This window comes from Aedes albopictus, chromosome 1 (assembly GCF_035046485.1).
Source record: "Aedes albopictus strain Foshan chromosome 1, AalbF5, whole genome shotgun sequence".
NCBI classification, from domain to species: Eukaryota; Metazoa; Arthropoda; class Insecta; order Diptera; family Culicidae; genus Aedes; species Aedes albopictus.
In genome coordinates, this window is record NC_085136.1 from 296,651,418 (window position 1) to 296,657,939 (window position 6,522).

Sequence of the window (6,522 nt, forward strand, 5' to 3'; positions counted from 1 at the left end):
TCAAATATATTCCTATTCTAATTCTTACGAATATGAATCAATTTATTAAAATACAGTTATGAATGTTACTTTCTTGTACTATCTACTTAAGGGTGTACCACTTAAAAACCGTTTAAAGGCTCGGATGGCTGACTCGCATATATCAATCAACTAGGATCTTTTTATTCTTGGAATTTTTTTTAGTACGAAAATGTTTAGCAGTGGTGACCCCAGATATCCATGAAAATCCTCTATTGAACTCGGAAACATTTCGACGCATTTTGCCCTAAAATAAAGTGTATCCACCACCAGTCAACACTTCCCAAAAGTTATACCTACCAGCTGGTTTTGCCATGTCAAGTTCCTGCAACTCACTGCCACTATGCAGCGGCCAGGCGAAGTTCCGTTCGGCTGGTGGTGTAGCAGCAAAGTAAACACTCATCACATTGCCAAGATCACACGCATGTGCACTTTGCGTTCCGCCCGGCCGTGGGAGACTTGGAGCGTAACTTCAAACAACATCCCGTAGCCACCGTACCTCAAACCTGGCATCGGCGGCATCTACCTCCGATAAGGTCCGTAACCAGCTCAAAACATTTTAAACTGGAGAGACCCTTACAACAGACAACAACAAAACCAAAGTCTCAATCACGAACGGATGGTTTGATTTTCAATTTGAAATTGTTCGAAATTTTTACGTAACAGCCCCAAGCAGCAGCCAGCGGTCAACAAGACCATCATCGTCGGACACAAAGAGGTCCAATTATGACGGGAGGTATTCTTAGGGCTGCCTGCGCGGCCGGCCGTATAATCATGCAAGCTGCGCCAACCAGCGAGGGGTACTCACAGCACAGCCGGCTGGATCGTGGAAAATTTTTCAGTCCGGTTGGCGGTCAGTCGAAGCAGGGGAAAAAAACTGGACTGAAACAATCACGCACTGCTGCTGCGCTGGTTGTAAGGAAAGTGAAATGTTTTTTTGGAAGGAATCACCAACATGAAAAAGTCATCAACGTTGCCGTTGTTATGTGTGTAGTTCACGATGAAGTGGTTGCGTTCCAAGGCAGAGATTGAGCGCTAAATGGGCCACAGGCACAGCGGTGTGTCTGTGATACCGTAATCGATTTTCGATTACGTGTAGCAAGTCGTCAGATGATTTTTGTTCAGATGGTAACATCTTTGTCCCTCGTAACTATCGCGCAGATTTTGTTGCAAAAAAGTGAGCTAATTTATACGGCTCAGCTAAGTTCCCCACCGACGAGCGATAAAAACACCATTAACAAACTTAAGACAAACAGCTTCGTCGTCAGCCACCGAGTGTTTCCAGGTGGAAAATCATCAAACGCAAATACAATGGGAATTAATCATTTCTAACCCGCGGCTTTTTCCATGCTTTTGCCATCCTTACAAAGTTGACTTATACCTACGGGCAACCGTACTTCTGGTGGCAGCAGAGATGTTAATCATGTTTAATTTTCTTCATTTCATTCAATTTCAGCTGTTTTTTGTGACATGTTGGTAGGTGAATGTGGGAAACGAATCAGCAGCGGGCTGTTTTGCTACGCCAGAAAGTAAAACAATAGTTATTTATGTAACGAGTTGCAAAAAGATGATTTTTTCAGCACGAGTCGTACATTTATCCAACGAGGCTTGCCGAGTTGGATAAATACGAAGAGTGCTGAAAAAATCGAGTTTTGCAACGAGTTCCATACAAAATTTTATGCAATGATTTTTTCATAATGCAATCCATTTGAGTTGTATAATGTTCATAATGCAACTCAAATGAGTTGCATTATGAACATTATACAACTATTTTTCATTATGCAACGCATTTCAGTTGCATAATGAACCAGTTCGGAAAAATTGGTCATTATGATACCAAAATGAATTATATAAAATGTAAATTATGATACTGAATTGCATAAATTAATTTTGTTTGGAAGTGAACCCATGCTGTAAGACTTGCAAGTCTGATGCTCTTGGTGTAAGAAATCAAGTCAACATTTTTATCTGCTGAGCAGACTTTAATCCCAATATGGTTAATAAACTTGTGGATGCTATCGACTGGTAATTTTGTACTTGGGGGTTTTCGGCATCGCAGTCTCCGGTGCAGTCAAAACGATATATATTTTCGATGCCCGACGTTTCGATGGACTATGCCATCTTTCTCAAGGGTTCTATTTAAACAAATTGGACGTAGTACATATTAAAGACAAACAGAAAAACTACAAAGGTGAACACAACTTACAGAAATATCGTTCTTCGTCTAGTGGTATGAATTGCACATGAATTATAGTCAAATTTTGGACGGACTTCATCAATTTCCTACAATTTTACAAACAATGATAGAAATAAACAATTTTACATAACATTTAAGACATTACTAACTATTTTTGTCAGGAAAACTGGGAAGTTTTGTATGACGGGTCACTACTCTGATCGTAACTATGCTATTCTAATTTTGAACCGTCAATTTGATTCCAGTCAGAAATTTGTTTGAATGTTGCGTACAAGTTCTGTGGGTTTTAGTTTCCTATTGGGTGTCATTGTCGATAGTGTTAGTGATGTCAGTTATTTGCCTATCTACGTGGTTTGTTTTGGTTCTTGTCTTTAGTGTGTGTAATATTCCTGCATATATCATACTTAAGCTGTCGCAGTCGCTTCGTTTGTTTACCGTCCTGTCTGTGTTAATAATGTGGCACACTTCTAGAACGGGGAGAGCAGAGAAACGTCGATGGCAGTCGAGTATCTCCGTTCTGTCCAAATCGAAACGATGTTTATTGTCGGCCGAATGCAGTAAGAGAGCTGTTCTCTCTTTTAGTCGGCCGAGTTCATAGCTGTTGTAGTTGTCGTCGTTGTTGTTGTTTTCGATGTCATTCATTAGTCTGTCTAATTTGGTCATGTCGCTTCTGTGGTGTCCTATTCGTTTCTTCAGCGTGGTGGTGGTTAGTCCAACGTAGCTTGCATCACAATCTCCGCAGGGTATCTTGTAGATGACGTTGTTACGTTGGTTTTTTTGGTATTGGATCCTTGGTCTGGGTAAACAAACGATGAGGAACGAACACACCATCGAGCAACGTGGCCATTTCCACCGCAACTCCAGCATCGTCCTGACCCGTCAAGGCCCTTGCAATTTCTTGCCTATTGACCATACTCCAATCATTTGTAGCATGGAGCCAATCGCAGTGAGCACAACGACCATCCAACTTTAACCTTGCCAGATACCATCAGCTTGTTGGCAGTATCCGCTGGCAATCGAATTGTCGCCGTCTGGGTGCCTCCATACAACTTCCTTATCCGAATCACCATCGGTCCTTCCACGTTGCACTGCTCGCTCAATGCACGCTTCGGATCTTCATCGGTCGTAACCTCGTCCAGATCCTTGACTTCAACCACCCACCGTCTCCTGTGATAAGGCTCTCACGTTGGCCCGCTACCCAGGGATTTGGCAACAAGCTCCCTGAACGACGACCTCTTACTTAATCGTCGGATCCTTCTTGAGCTCGAACAGCATCTCTCCTTTTTGGGTGCGTCCGGTCTTCATCACGTTTTCATCCAACTCTTTCAATTTCCTAAGAAGAGCAGCGTACGTCCTCTTGTCTTTCGCCTCGACGATCAATGCATCGCCCTTTCTCTTCTCCCTAGGGGGCTGGTAGTTTTCTTTCTTCTTCTGTTCTCTCTTTTCTTCCTTCTTATTGTCTTCTTTCTCCTTTCGCTTCTTCTTCTGCGCCTGCTGGTTCTCCACAGTGCGCCATCCGTCATCACTCCGATTGCCGGCACGCTCCTGTTCGCTTCTCTGTTTCTTCGGAACTTCTTTTTCTCCAGGCGTGTCCTTGTCCCGTTTCAATAAGCGAGTATTCCGGTGGCTCTTCGGCGTTTCCATGTTTTCAACCGTAGCTCGATCCATGGCTTCCGACAGAGACTTCTTGGCTGTTTTCGCTCTCAGTTTGAGTGCCTTCTGATCACGTTCCGTAGCTATAACGGCAGATTTGATGCTCGTCACCAGTTGCTTAATTTTCAGATGATTTCAATTTCAAGATCGACTCTTAAAAAAGTTTCAAATGAATTCGGCAATATCTATCTATCTATCTATCTATCTATCTATCTATCTATCTATCTATCTATCTATCTATCTATCTATCTATCTATCTATCTATCTATCTATCTATCTATCTATCTATCTATCTATCTATCTATCTATCTATCTATCTATCTATCTATCTATCTATCTATCTATCTATCTATCTATCTATCTATCTATCTATCTATCTATCTATCTATCTATCTATCTATCTATCTATCTATCTATCTATCTATCTATCTATCTATCTATCTATCTATCTATCTATCTATCTATCTATCTATCTATCTATCTATCTATCTATCTATCTATCTATCTATCTATCTATCTATCTATCTATCTATCTATCTATCTATCTATCTATCTATCTATCTATCTATCTATCTATCTATCTATCTATCTATCTATCTATCTATCTATCTATCTATCTATCTATCTATCTATCTATCTATCTATCTATCTATCTATCTATCTATCTATCTATCTATCTATCTATCTATCTATCTATCTATCTATCTATCTATCTATCTATCTATCTATCTATCTATCTATCTATCTATCTATCTATCTATCTATCTATCTATCTATCTATCTATCTATCTATCTATCTATCTATCTATCTATCTATCTATCTATCTATCTATCTATCTATCTATCTATCTATCTATCTATCTATCTATCTATCTATCTATCTATCTATCTATCTATCTATCTATCTATCTATCTATCTATCTATCTATCTATCTATCTATCTATCTATCTATCTATCTATCTATCTATCTATCTATCTATCTATCTATCTATCTATCTATCTATCTATCTATCTATCTATCTATCTATCTATCTATCTATCTATCTATCTATCTATCTATCTATCTATCTATCTATCTATGCAAAGATATATGCAACTTGGTGCGATGGTTTAAACCAATGACGAAAAATTATTCGTCAGATTTGTGCCTTCAAAGTTTCTTTGTGAAATTGAAATTGAATGTCTTGATGTTGCGACGGAAAAAAACCGGGCCAATGTTTCCGGGTTCAATGGACTTTAAACACTTTGTAGCTTTAAGCAAGATTTTTTGGGGCCCATATATCCGAGGCGGTAAACGCAAGGGTATTCAGCATGACCGTGATGAGGGTGACGGGCTCGATTCCCGATCGGTCCAGGATCTTTTCGTAAAGGCAATTTCCTTGACTTCCTTGGGCATAGAGTATTTTCGTGCCTGCCACACGATATACACACTCGGGAAACTGGCTAAGCGCCAGCATGCTACCGTGATGGACTCTCCAAAGTGAGTCATCGATGTTCGTTGCTGCAGGCTACGCAGCTAACCTTGTGGGTGCGATGTGCACTAGCCCCTCTCTGTAGCAATTCCCTACTTGGTGGTTCCGGAGAGACGTAGGGTTTGGCGACCATAGGAATGGTTTAGTGGGTACGAGGAGAGAGTAGTCCTGGATTTTACTTTTGTTGTAGAAGACGGCCTGTCAGACCTACACTACCCTAACCTTCTGTTAGGGTGTCTGTTGTGCAGATTATCCCCCTATGGTTTAGAAGGAAAAAAAAACACGATATACACATGCAAAATGGTCATTGGCAGAGGAAGCTCTCAGTTAAAAACTGTGGAAGTGCTCATAGAACACTAAGCTGAGAAGCAGGCTTTGTCCCAGTGAGGACGTTACGCCAAGAAGAGGAGAGAGGATTAGTGCACGCCTTAGTGTCATATTAAGTCAAAAGTTTTAAAGCAACCTAGTTCGTTCAATTTTTTTCATGACTCTTACCATCTTGGTGGGCGTCCATTATGTCGAACAGCATTACTGTGTCGTCTGATTCTCCGAGGCGCATATGACGCGTGTCGGCGGCATAATTGATGAAGTCTTCCCAGTGCCAAGATGCCATCCATTATTGAATCCCCCGAAGACAAATTGATACCTTTCACTTTCGGGCAATGGATCCATCGGAGGCGGGTATCCAAAAATTCAAACGACAACAACTTCATTCCGCACCAGAAAGAAACCATACCTCCTACTTTGAGTCAGTCCAAATGGTCTTCTCGTTCCTCCTATATTAGATAACAAGGATCGTAGGTACCCGGCGCAAAACTGGTCCCCATCGTAGAATGTGTATCCGCTTCGCTACCCAGAGTCGCAACTTTTTCTTCCATCGATTTTGCGGCATCCATCATCGTCTGAGAGCTGGTGAGAAGCCGTTACCGGAATTTGAATGTGGAAACCCACCCGGAGACCAACCGGGGCAGGGGTTGGTGTGTGTGTTTGTATTTATGATGCAATAAGCACCACAACGACCGATCGTGATCGCGCGTGAACGCGTGCTCGATGCGTATTTTATACCAATCACAGTCATCATCCAGTCGGCGATGGACGACGACGACGACGTCGCCTGGGGAATAAAGCTAACCCAAACCGGCAATCAAACAGCTCTTCAAGATGGTGTTCCCTTCCGTCCT